This window comes from Ambystoma mexicanum, chromosome 2q (assembly GCF_040938575.1).
Source record: "Ambystoma mexicanum isolate Mex_15411 chromosome 2q, UKY_AmexF1_1, whole genome shotgun sequence".
Taxonomy (NCBI): Eukaryota; Metazoa; Chordata; class Amphibia; order Caudata; family Ambystomatidae; genus Ambystoma; species Ambystoma mexicanum.
The window spans coordinates 1,073,210,925-1,073,225,081 of record NC_090924.1 but is presented as its reverse complement, the minus strand read 5'-3'; the positions used below and the strand labels follow the sequence as shown (position 1 = coordinate 1,073,225,081).

At 42.5% G+C, this 14,157-nt stretch overlaps 1 protein-coding gene across 4 annotated transcripts in view; it reads right to left on the bottom strand.

Annotated features, from left to right (window-relative positions):
- Positions 1–14,157, bottom strand: part of CDK14 (cyclin dependent kinase 14) — a 2,372,392-nt gene that overhangs the window by 1,719,042 nt on the left and 639,193 nt on the right. The window contains exon 2 of one of the 4 annotated variants that reach the window (XM_069648419.1): positions 5,971–6,123. The exons of the other annotated variants lie outside the window; for them this stretch is intronic. The gene's annotated coding sequence lies outside the window, so the exon portion shown is untranslated. The remainder of the gene's footprint in view (positions 1–5,970; positions 6,124–14,157) is intronic. 4 annotated transcript variants of the gene reach the window in all.

The window sequence follows — 14,157 nt, the reverse complement described above, 5'->3', positions numbered from 1 at the left end:
AGAAACAAAAGCCCAGGAAGGGCAGGAAACAGCACCTGGTAAGGTGCGAATTGTAACAGCAAGGGGTCAGGGGGTAACCCGGCCGCCCCCAGAAAGGAACAAAAGGCCGGGGGGGGGTATAAGTAAGCCTGGAAAAGGAGAGGCGGCACAAACCAGGTAAGAGCTCACCTCTCTCGGATAGGCTCTTGGTACCTGGAGAAGGGGAAGGAAAAACGTTTTGCCACCCAACCCACCCTACAAGAAAAACGGAAGAAGAGGGGGTGCAGGCAGGAGCTAGTACGCCGAGTACTCTCTCGGTACACGGTCCAAAAAAGAAGGAGCGAGCAGAAGTAAGAACGCCGAGTACTCTTTCGGTACACGGTCCAAGACACGTCGTAGGCGGCATGTGCCCAGCAACGAAGGCTTAGGGATAACCAGGACTCAGGAGGAGCCTTGAGCAGCTTCGGAACTGGGCACAATGTGCCCAAAAGCATATGGCTGTGTAATTATTTTGTTGTGTTGTATTTTCTGTAAGAAAATAAAATGCCTACGGCCTACAACTTTTCCATACACATAAGTTGTCTGTAATTTATTACTTAGGTAGGGATCTGGTAAGAGAAGCAAAGTGAACCCACACTACTCAGCCTATTGCCGAGGTAGAAAGAGCGGAAGGGTGATAAAAGTCCTGTGGCGCATTCACGGGAGTGTATTCATCGAGTGCAGACACGCAGAACAGAACACTGTTGCGAAGAACCTGGTTTACTCTTATTGATACGAACAGTGGCAATTCAACGCTGTGATTGGCTTGCCAAACAAGTCCTGCTTCCTCTCTTAGAAGTGCTCATAAGAGGAAGGGTGCGCGCATTCACGTGAGTGCATTTATCGAGTGCAGACACGCAAACCAGAACGTTGTTGGGAAGAACCTGGTTTACTCGTGTTGATACGAACTGTGGCAATTCAACGCTGTGATTGGCTTGCTAAACAAGTCCCGCCTCCTCTCCAGGAAGTGCTCATAAGAGAAAGGAGCTGTGCATTCACGTGAGTGCATTCATCGAGTGCAGATATGCAGACAAGCAGGAAGCAGTGAAACAGTGAGTCTTATATTCATGCGTAGAGCAGCTCAACAATGTAACTATTTAAATTAGGTATTTCCAGTCGCACAGTAGAGCTTGCTATCTAGGGCCTGCCCTGTGGTCTAGACAATTACCTAGTCTAATTGTTTCTCCTACCTTACACCCCATAATTGGATTGAAGGGCAACTCTGCCTGGCTCTGGGAACAAGCAGTCTAGATATGGACTTTGTAGTGGGTCTGTTCGTGCGGGCAAACGTACACGTAGTTCCTCCCTAGGAGTGGGCGGATGAAGAAACATCCAACCAGTTAACAGAGACAGAAGGGCTAGAAAAGGGTTGTGTACCCATATGCAAACCAAACAAACAGGCTTATGGGGAAATAAGATTACAGAAGCCACAGGGGTGCTAAGGAGATTGTAATGGTGGAGGACAATATACATGTAGTAAGTCATTTGGATTCCACTTTAAATACTGCTAAGGGCCCCTCTAACAATGGTAAGATCAGCCTTATCAACAACAACGGCAGTGATTTGGGTTCTAGTTCTATCGATAACAACGGTTCACTGCTTAATATGTGCCTTAACCTGCGCCACAACTTTTTGGATCCCTTTATTGTGGTTTGTTTTTTTGTTTTTTTCTTTCTCAAACCACTACCTAAAGAGACATCTGGTTATTACCGCACTAGCCTATTGTCTCAGTAGTGAATAGAAAACAGGGCATAGAAGGATAGTATGCAAACAACATTTCCAATGAGTCTGCCTTGTATCCTCTACAGGCTAGACATCTTCATTGCTGTGGTTTCTTTCTTTTGAACCACTACCAAGGGTGTTCCTATGCCCCAGGCTTTGGCGGTGATTGACCATGTGAAGCAAAAAAAAACAGGCTCTGAATTAGGGTGGGGTGGAACCCTGTGTCACCACTTAAACCAACTATGCCTTATGCCATGTTCTTTCCTAGAACACACGTCACTACAATTTGTTTCTAAGCCTATAGTTGTTGCTGAGCTTCGCAAGTCCGACTTGCTCATACTACAGGAAACTTGTCTGACTGCGCCCTTTGCAATGGATGTATATACGATGCTCTACTGCCTATCACCTGTTCACATAGCAGGACGACGAAAGAGGAGGTTATGCATCAGGGCAAAATGTAACCTTGCTATTTCTCCATTCAGTGGGGTGAGTGTTAATGACAGTAATCTTGCAGCAGTTGTACCAAGGTTTCCTTCTTGTTCGAATGGAACCCTGGCGTTTAGTTTGTATGATCGACCTGGAGGCTGTTATACTGCTGAATTTATGTCATTGCTAATGTCCTTGTGTGTTGGGTTTTGCAGACCAGTAAGGGAGGTATAATTACTTCTGGTGATTTGAACGCTGATTGCTACCCCCAAGATGTGGATGGCGAGACTATCTAAAAAGAAGGGATGGGATTGGTATGACTTGTTTGCAGAATTTGACCAGATGCCACTAGCACATTCAGTCAATGGCATTGCTCACACTTGGACAAATGGCTCCCAAAGTAGATGTATCGATTTCATTTGTGTCAATGAGATTATTTCTGCAATATCTCTTGAGCTAGAAGTTTGTCAAGTGGAGATCAGTGACCATGCAATGTTAAAAATGCGATGTAACAGGGACATCGTGCAAAAGCAGGATAAGATATGCTTTAATCCGGTGGTTAATTTAAAGGGTAATCATCTTAAGTGGACGACCAATAAATAATATGGAGAGTTTTAACACGTCTGTTGCTCCAGGTGTTCTGACTTATGGGGATATAATGCAATCTGCTTACTGGGATATGAATGTAATGATGGACCTTTTCTGGCCTGAGGAACAAAGATATATTATTGCTAGAACATACATGGTTAAAACGGGAGTGCCTATGGACCTTGGAAGCAAAAAAAGAAAGTGCCTATTAAATGCATAGATAAGCATACTCAAGAGAAACAGTCTGTTGAACATAGGGGAGAAAAAAGAAGGCTTAGCAACTGCAAAAACTCAGTGTGTTTGTGCATAAATCTTCAGATCTTGCATCCAAACGGAAATTTGTAAACAGGTTGATAGAACACCTGACTCAAAAAAATGTTGGCATCTGATACATACTCGATAGGAGCACAGATTACTATTGAAGTCTGAACTGGATCGGAATTAGCCTGGGGTCAGTATACAGACGAACACTACTGGGATAAGAAAGTTAGCTATCCTAAGGGTAAGGTGAAATCTATGGTGGGTACCCTAGTGGGTAATTTAGTACAAGATGCAGAATTGGAAGGGATGATAAATAAAAGTAAAAAATCTCGAGCGGTGGGACCCGATGGATGGTCTGTGTATCGCAATATTGAAAAGACAACCAAAGCTATGGGCAGAGAGATCTTTTTCTCCATATGTGTGAAACTGGTCAATATCCGGTTTAATGGCACGAAAATATTCTGATTCCAGTCTACAAACAGGTTTTACGGGACCAACCATCCTGTTATAGCCTATTAGCTATGTTGAATACTAGCGCTAAGATGTTTGCGAAATTGCTTCTGCTGTTGCAATCCTCTTGGGCTAAGGAAAATAATCTTGTGCATGATCATGAAACTAGCTTCAGGAAGGGGTTCAGTACTAAGCACTCGTTATGGGTGTTACTGACCCTGATATCAGATACTTTAAAAAGTCAGGATGCCTCCCTCTACGTTTGTTATGTGGATTACAGTGCTGCTTTTGATTCGAGACTCTGGTATAAACTATAAGAATGGGTGATTAACCCGTCTTTTTTTATATTTCATAAAGCTCCTCCATAGTGATTCCTCGGTCAGAATTAGGATGACCCAGGAGGGAGAGTTGACTAAGGTTTTTCCCACCAATATTGGACTGAAGCAGGGCTGCATACTTGCGCCACTGCTTTATCATCTGTATGTGGCTGATTTTAAAGCTGCATTAAAACTGGTAAGAAATTACCGGCCTCACTATGGTAATAGAGCGGTTCCATGTTTGACATACGCAGATCACAATATTATACTGGACGAGACCATGGTGGGGTTACAATACCCTCTTGATGCTCTGGCGGGGTATGGGAAAACCTATGGACTACATATTAATCACAAAAAAACAAAAATCAGTACCATTAGTCACAGAGCTTGTGGAGGGGCAAGGTTCCACTGGTGTTGGGGGGACTCTACTTTGGACCATATCATCACGTATAAATACTTAGGCATACATATCAATGCATCCCCCTCCTTTTCTTATCTTTATGATATAGTGTCATTTAAGGCATGGAAAAAATGGTTAGTGATTAGTAAGATTATCAATGGTCATGGTGGTCGCTGAATTGAGGACAACATTTTGGGGTACAAGGTGTCTGTTGTAGCGGTAATCATGTATGGCCTGGAGGTTTTTCCAGAAAGAGCCAAATTGTGCCTTCTGAAGTAAATTGGAAGTGAGAATACTCTGCTCCTTATTAGCTTCACCAATGTCAGTCCCTGTTGAAGTCATTAGACTCGGACTAGGACTTCAATCCCTGTGGTCTTTATGGATAACTGCATTGTGCAAACTTTGGGTTGACATTAAGTTCAATAGGAGTCGGAAATCACTTCTTTATCACGCGCAAGATCATGCTGAACATTACTCTTGTAGCACTTGGTTTAAGGATATGGAGAATACTGTCCTTGTCCACTGTAAGGAGATAGAATTGACGGGTTTGTGAAGGGGACGTTGCAGTGTTCTTACGTAAAGTCAGTTCTCGTACACAAAGGCATGATCAAATTAAGTCCTTAGCATGTTTAGTTAATTTTAGAAAATATGCTGCATATACTCACCAGGGTACCTTTAGCACAAGGCTACGTTTACTAGCTTTAATTTGCTTCATTTTATATGTGCGATTTGACATATTGCCTGTGTATGCTAACACTGGGGCCAGGGTGAAGATACCTAGAGAAGAGCGACGTTGCTGTTAATGTAAGAGGTAGGTGGACATTAGAGACATTCTGACAAAATGCCCAGTTCTCAGCAAGGAATATAAGAAGGGGTATGACACATTCAGGATGATTGAGAGTGACCAGTTCTGGATTATGTTGTTTGGTGCAAAACTGTATGTAGTAGAAACTACAACCTATAATATTTGGTGTACGGTGAAACTCATGAGTAACTCAATGTAAGATAAATAATAGTTCCATGGATAAGTTGAAGCATTGGGGGGTCGTATGTTATGCATTCATCAATTGTATGCATTGAATAACTTTTATAATTTTTTATATGGAAGTCCTACAGATTCCTGTGATCCTATTTTTATTCTTTTTTTCTTTATAGTGTTATTTAAGGATTTTAGCATGTAATACAATAATGAGTGATCACATGGGGGTTTGTATCAACCTATTTAATAACATGTAATAAGAGTGTAATGAAGGATTCTTTTTAAATGTGTGTATAATGTATAATGATGTATTGCAATAAATGTGTCATGTTAGTGTAAAAGGCTACATAATTGCATCCATAGGCACTTAAATAAGAATATTTAAAAAATAAAAGGCCCCTGTGCGGGATCTAGTTCTAGCCCTATAATTGGTACTGAGATTTACTCACTCATCTGGCATGGATTCTCCTCCCTATTTTCACTCACAAACTTAACAACATCAGACATGATGAGCACAGAAAATGCTTGACCAGTCTTCAAAACCACAATTTTCCCTGTACTTTATTGATACCCCACAAGGGCAGTTTTGAGCTGAATGAATCCTAGTTTGGCGTTTTAATCTGAAACATTTTCTGAGTTATGTGGTGAGTTGCATGCTTTTATATTAGGGGTGAGCCGCTAGGGACTTGGTTGGTCTATCCGCTACATGATGCGTCACCCAGAAAGTGGAATGAGTGGGATCATGCAGTCCAAAAGGCACAGTAATTGACAAAGCAAACAAGAAAACTAGGGAAAGATCCCATACTTACAGAATGAGAGAATGGCAGGACCACAACCTAGGTAGATGTAAGGGGATATCATGGAATTCTGCACTTGGCTTTCCTGAATATGCATCATGCAGTCGGAGGATGAACCCTCATGGGAACGATTTAATGATGTCAGCAGAATCGCGTAATGAAGTCCTGTGAAGAAGCGCAATTTGAGGGATTCAATCAACCATTAAGAGAGAACCAATCCTGAGCCAAGAAACAAACGCAAACCTACAACAAGCCCTGCCAATCCACAAATACAAGAAAAAAGGGAAGCTCCTCAACAGTATAAACATTTCTTGGAAAGCCCAATCCAGGTGGAAGTCAGATTTGAGTCCAGAGCAGACCTGGAACGAGGGGATGTGCTCCTCACTAATTCCTGTTGGAGCAGGAAGAACACCCGTTGAATGAACTGCTGACTGCCCTGACCTTGCTAGAAGGGTGTCACGCCTCCCATAGATCCAACAGGAGACCTGTCCGCGAGAACGTTGATGCGCCAGGTCATGGCTAAATCTACCCCATGAAAGCTGACCTCCAAGCCATGACAAGACCTCCCAAAGTAAATGCTGACATTCCATATCATGGTGGGACTTGCTCATTGAACTCTGATGCTCCAGGTCATGAACGTGGGCAGCCAAGGTTCTAGGGAGACCAAACACAAATGAATACTGGAGACAGATGCGGAGCAATCTGCATGTATAAACCTGAGAGAAAGGTCTGTAATGATTGTGATAGTCAGGAAGGGACCATTCTGATTCAAGTCCAGATATTGGAGATAGATCAAACGGCTCAGCAAGAGCGGTTAGGATTCGGAGCTGGAAGAGAAGAAGGTGAAAGAGGAGCATGACCAGAAGGATGAGAAGCAAAGGACATAGGTGAGGTCTGGAAGGTCACTGAGGTCCAGACTGACAGTAACCCTGGAAAAGTCTTCCCAGGAGATGAACTTTCTAGAACATGATTTGGAACTCTTTTGTTGGCCAAAACTTGGAGCATTTGTGTTTTAGTTTAGGGATGAGCCGGGAGACTAGGTACATGTTAAGTATAGGTTTGGAATGCTCTGCCTCATCCTTTGGGCACTGTGTTGTAGAAAGGAAAGTCCCAGGAAGCACACATATGTGTTAGGCTAGGTTAAACTTCATGATTTGGATCTATGTCACAGGAAGTGGTGGACACTGGAAGAGTACCTCACTTTATGTCATCCCTTTCCTGAAATTGTTTAGATTTAGATGTCCATTTTCATTTATCGAAACTCTCTGTTTACCTGTATATGTTTGGTCCAACCTGTACCCTGATAAGTACATATATATAATTGTCTTGTTTAAATCATGCTGTGCCATGTCAAATGGTATGCCCTACAAATGGCAATTCTAATGGCACAAAGGTCTAGCAGGCAACTGTGAAATAATTCATGTGTGCCATTGGAGAACTAATTGGACAAATGTCACCAAGGAAGTGACTTTGAGATCTCTTCATACTTAAGAGATCACTATTGAGGGCCCCAAATTGTGTGATGGTATGAAAAGAATGCAATGTGGTAATGGGATTGATGGAAGGGGGTTCCAAAATGGTAGTGCACAAACTGATGGTACAAATACATTGTATAATTATAAAGTCTATGGAAGTGCTTAGTTCTGCCAGAAAGAGAAGGCAGTTATACATCCAAATACACAATGCCCAGTGTGACTTTTTTCTACAGGAGATGAAGCAATATACCAACAAGAACTGACTTGTGCTCAGAAAGACAGGTGTGGAGCATGGATTGAATACCCTGTAATATACACCACTAGGGCATATCACAAAGCTGTGTACGGATCAATGAAATACATAGACCAAAGTGGCAAATAAAAGAGGTGTTTTTTGGAAGTATTAATTTTATATTTTATTGACAACTTCTATATAGCGTGAACCAGGCATCAGAGTGCTTTACAAAATTCGAAATATAATAATCACAAGAATACAAATGCACAAAACAATAGAAAACACATAAAAACACTAAATCAATGTCATAAATAAAAAGATGAGAAAAGTCTCATTCAAAATAGTTTAAAAGACAGACTTCCATTTCCATGTGTTTAGTAGTTTTACTAAACCTCAGATAATCGGGGGTTTTGTAAATATCAATTAGCAGAAGATTCCAGAGGGAAACAGTGGCCCAGGGAAAAGAACTTGTAATGAGGAAATTTCTTTAAACGTACCTGCTTCAAGCCGAAGAGAATCACAGCTCTATAAACCTCTCCAACCTCCTAGAATTTTTAATGTGTTTGCTCAATGAGATGGGCTCTACAAAGGAATCACTTTATAAACAATACAAAAAAGCCTAAAAGTAATCCTGGAATCTAATGAAAGAGAATGAAGGGATTTTAAAATAGTAGTGATATGGTCAGATTTCTGGGCTCCATAGGCCAGAGGAGCCGCAGCATAAAATACCACTTTGGAGCCGTGTGGATTGGAGAATGCATGTTAACATAGAATTTCTGTTATCAATTTGAGATAGCACCAGAAACTGTACAAGAGTACAAAGGTGGCAAGGGGAAACAAAAGGTTTCACCAATATCAGGGAGTACAAGTGACAATTTGTACATTTCATCAAGGAATTAATATGAGCAGCCAGTGTTAGTCTTGCATTTAATGTAAAACCAAAAGATTTGGCAGAATGTCAAAAGTCTGTGGGTGCACTAGGGATTTTTGCATTTAAAAACCAAGTGGAAAAGACAGATTGATGAGAGGAGCAAGAAAATAAAAGAAACTCAGTCTTCGACTGGTTACATCTAAAAAAATGCTCAGACATCCAAGTCTTGATGCCTAATAGACAATTCCTTAGTTGAGGCAGATCTTGTTCCGAGTAGATTCTCAAATATAATGGAGTATCGTCAGCATACTGGTGTATTTCAATATCATGCTTTGTGACTAGATTGCCCAAGGGCTCCATATATAAATTAAAAAATAGAGGAGATTAAACAAAGCATTGGTGGATCCTGCAAGGTACTAAAATTGGTCATAGCAGTTCTGGCCCATCACCAACCTCTACTGCCTGGCCTTCAGGAATGACCAGAACCATTCAAAATTCTGACCTTAGTATCTAGTATATTGTGGTCAATTGTATTGAATGCTGCAGATAAGTCAAGTAAAATCAATAGGCAAGATTTTCCATCATCCAGAATTCGCAAACGGCATCTAAGAAATGCAAGGTTGGAGTTTCCATGCTGCAGTCAGTATGGAAACTAGACTGAAAAGGAGCCAGTAACTTTTGTTCCATAATCCAACCGTTCAATTGATCTGAAACAACTTGCTCAATGAATTTGTCCAAAAAGGGGAAAGAGGATACCAGTCTATTATTGGACAAATCCTCCCCATCCAAATGACATTTTGTTTTAACAGGGGTGAGACAATGACTGTTTCCACCAAACAGGAAAACAACAGTAATAACAATAAAAGAGATTCAACTAAAAGAAATAACATAATAGCTTCTACTCCGGTTTAAACAAGTAACGCACGAATAACAGGATTGCTTCTGTTCAGGCGAAAACAGATAAGCAAAAAGTGTCCTCGGGTTGCACATCACCAGCACCCAAAGATGGATGACTCAACACTTCCTTACTCTGATCTTCTGGCCACATGATCATACCTACACCCTCCTCCACTAGTCCACCAGATTCTTGACAAACATAAGCACTTCTCTATCGCTGCCTGCCCAGGATTCCTTTCTCACCTCCTCTTTCCAAGTCTGTTGTCAGCTCTTCCTCTACTCCCTCCTCTTTTCTTCTGATTTCCCCCTTCCTGAGCTGTCCATGTTCTCTCAACTCCATCCTGTGTACTTTTTGTACTTTCTTATGCTACTGCAGTGTTTCTCTCCTTCAGTCCAACTAGTTATTTCTCTTCCCAACCTCATAGGCTTCTCTACACCTTGCCTGGCCTCTTGGGTCTTCCTTTTCCACCCTCCTGCATCTCTCTTTCTTCCTAGCCTCTTACGTTTCTCCATCCGCAGATGTTGGACTCTTTCTCCTCCGAATCTCCTGGTTTTCCCAATCCAAAGCTACCTCAATCTTTATACCTCCATGCTCTGCTCCAAGTGACCTCCTTCTTCTTACTCCCAGTCATCTCTTTTGCTCTCCTCCAGTCAATGCCAAAGTAATCTCTTTAATGCCTCCAGCATGCTCATTCTCCTTGCTCCCTCCACCCTCCAAGCTCCCAGAGCCTTCTGCCACAGACTCTCCCTTTTATAGTGCATGACCCCACCTTCCAGCCTCTTTCTGACTCTGGTGTGTCTTCTAGGCAATTGATTTGGGGCTGTTGGTTAGTTAATCCCTCCCTGAGGGGGGTTCTCTCTCTCTTTGCCACACCCTAGACCCACCCACAGGTAGCACTCCCTTACCTAACAGATCCTAGGTGCATGTGTATGGAGACCTTAAGGGGTGACTGATTAACTCCTTCAGTTGTCTGTCCTAGATGGGGTCCCACTCCATACCCGTTTGGTTTGCATAGAATTTCTTTGGATACATGAGGGGAGCTGGGTGTGCTGGCACTGCCAGATCTGCAGTTCCAAGCCACAAAATCGGTTACCTTAAAGGGGCCATGCTGGTAGTAACACTCTGGTCCCTGTCAACATTGTGGAAGAGGGTGGTGTAGACCAGGGGATCCTACCAAACTCCCCTCTCAGGCCCTTTATGAAATAGCAGCTTGTGCTACCCGCCCTCCTTTGTCACCTAATTCCTAGCTTTACTAGTAAGGAAATGCACTTCATCACAGGATTTGATTTTCTTATCTGGACCAAGCAAATTGTGACAGAACGCCCTTTTCCAAACAGGACTTGTAATCAGCATGGTTTACAGGAAAGGCAGCCTGAGACAGTAGGAGCAGCAAGACAATCTACCACTGTAGGGTGCAGCTGCCTGTAACCAGCCAGCATTCCAAATGGTTCATTTTGAGGAAGATCAACATGCACGTCTCTATAGCAAATCACTGCCAGCTGTGCCAGATCATAGCACACCGCGCTAGAAATTGGGTCGGTGGGGCTATGTAAGCAGCCTTAAATCAATGTCAGATGTGGTGCTGAAAGCAGGAAATGGGTTGAAGAGTCATACGCAAGCACTCCATAATTACTCTTAAAGCTTCCTGGACCCACTGAGATTTGTAAAAGCCAAACTTGGGTTTATCATCACCTGAGACAAGCCCATGGCCCTTGAATCCCACAGCAGGAGAGGACCACAGAGATAGCTCTGCATCTTGGCTAAAAAAGCAGAAGTAATCAACTAAGCCAAGGGAAAAGTTCAGGAGAATCTTCAAATCCCACGGACTGTGATATATTGGACTGTGAAGAAGGCAGAGCCACAGGAATGTGAGGGCAGACTGATGGAATGTGACCCTCAAGCAAGGTGGAATTTCTAAGTTTAGTCAGGGTTTATTATGGACATCATGACAAATTCTGAACACTGGAACCAATAGAGTGTTAAAAAAAGTACCTGCTGGCCAACTGCAAGAGATAGAAGATATAATTGTTCTTGTTCATCCCTATACTCCATCTGATTACATCATATTATAATGGGTTCATGGATCAGTTAAACTTTGAATTTTGCTAATGTCCTGCATGCTGGCTTCCCATCATATGATTTGCCTTCTCTCCCGAGTGTCCAGCATGTCGTGTCCACCTAGTGTCCAGCAAATGCATAACCGATTCCGTCATCCCACTTTGCCGTGCTCTGCATTGGCTTCCTGTGCACTGGAGAGTGACCTTTAAGTCCTCTGCCTGGTTTCTCAATGCAGACACCTCATTAGGAGTGTGGCAGTCCGGGAAAAAGGGTGCTGGTAGCAACTTACCGGCACCCTTTCTGGACCGCCACACTCTGACTCTGCAGGGGAGGGCCGTTATGCCCAGCAGGTCTGACCTGCAAGGCACAACGGCATCAGCCGCAGAGTTTTCACAGAAGCACAACGGTGCCGGTGCTTCCGTGAACCCATTCCCGTGGAGTCCTATAGTCAAAAAATTGCCACCTCCATAAAAATATAAAAGGGAATAGGTCCCTTTTCGGATGACAGCGGCCATGGATAGCAGGTTCCAAAATGACCACCATCGTCCTATAGGACTCCATGGAAATAGGGACTTCCCAAATCCGCCGCCTGATATCCCGGGAATGTCCTGATGGCACCAGGATATCAGGTGGCATATTCAGTGTTATGAGGACGGCAGCAACCCGGCGGTAGCACCGGTAGGTTACTGCCATCCACATAATGATGCCTATAGTCTTGCTCTTACCTACTTAGCTGAGAAAACTTCTCCACGCAGTCCAGGTAGAGAGTTACCATCATCCAACCAGCATGGCAGGTATGGCAGGGGAGGCTTGTGGTACAGGAACAGCACATTTAGAAATTCACACTCTAACATTGGTACTTTCCATAAGGCAGCAGAAACATTTCTATTTGATGAATAATTCCTACCAGATACTCCTATGTAGCTTTATTGTGCCTTTTTTTATTCCCTTAGTTTGATGATCTATGGTGGCTTTTCCTCTCATGCCAAAATGCAATTTAGTTTGAGTACATGTTATAAATGCAAAAACAGAAATAAACTATAAAAGCTCGAACTGGTAAAAATGTAATGACCTGACTTAAAAGTCAATAGTAAAATCCATGATTACAGTAGAAGTTGAAGCGCCTTTGAAAAGTTACACAGAGACAAGTAGAATCTGGTAAAAGAAGTTGGCAGCTTCTAGCGATTTTGTGACCAAAGGAAGGAAGGAGGTTTTGGATAAAATAGAAATTCTCAATGATTCTGTTTAATTGTGTGTCTTATTATATGAAGAGGAGGTTAGGAGCATGCCAGAGGAAATTGACAGATTACATTCAGCTCTTAAAAGGTTAACTCACAAGGGAGTTGCCTGACCAAATCACTCTTGGAGAAACCTAGAAGGAGTTAATGAGCTAGCCAAGTGCAAGGTGGCTGTCGATGGCAGGCTGATGTTCGAAGTATATTAGACATATAGAGATCGACTTGCTCCTCCTTTCAACGTTACTGAGGAAATGTCTGCAGTTGGGCCTTCCCATGCATCTTGGCATCAGGCTAATAAAGTGGTTTTCTCAAAGAAAGGGAACCTCCGTGCCATAACGAATCTTACACCCAATCACCTAACTAAATGCTGATGATAAGATGTATGCCAAAGGACAAGCTAGCATACTAGTTTGCTACATAGCACCTCTAGTAGGGATAGAACAACATGGATTTGTACCCGGATGGGGATGGATTGAGAACACAAATACAGCATGTGCAGTGCTTTGCAAAGGTGCCTGTAAGGATCTTCCACTTGTTGGCACCTTTGTTGATGCTGAAAAAGCTTTTGATAGTGTTGGGTGGGAGTTTCAAGGGGCAGTAATGCGGAGGATGTGGATTCCTGAGTGTGCAATCAGGATGATTGAGGGCTGTGTGTGAATCTAGGCACTACAGAGGTGGTAGAAGGCAGACAGAAAGATGTGATGTCACTGGGGACATGGCAGGGGTGCCCCATGTCTCTCTTCCTATTTGCTCTGTATTTGGAAAGCCTTGCCTCAATGATCAGGTACTCAAATTAAATGATTTGCTATTGCCTCATCTGGGAGATGGCCTGGTACTTTATGCTGATGACAAGGTTATATATTCTTCAGGTCCTGCTTGGTCAAGTGTGGTGAGCTGTTTTGAAAGCTATTGGGCAGCACAGTAAATACAAATAAAACCTAGAGTTTAGGTAATAATTTGTAGAAATCTAAAGAGAAAATAATAACGACCAGGAATACATGCTGCTACTTTGCAGACACTTTTTTAGCCTGGTATTTATTGGGGTTAAGAAATGATCGTCAATTTCAATTTCCATTACTGGGTTTGTTAATCTAATTTGAATGGTGCTCCTGCCAACAATCATTGAACCCATTCCATTTCATTATACCGAAACATATAATTGCCTATTTACATAAGCAAGAAAGAAAAACCCACCTTAGGATGGAAAAATGACAAATCAACTCTGCTCGGGTGGGTTTTTACTTCTAAATGTGCTGATGTATAACTGTTCTGGACCGTTCTCATATTTTATATTGGTTATCAACCACAATGGCGCTACCTCTCATTCTCATCCCCATACCTCGGCATAGCGGCATATCTTCGGCTTAATTTCTCACTTCCCAGAATACTTTTCAATACATTTGTCAGATTCTTTCATAACAATA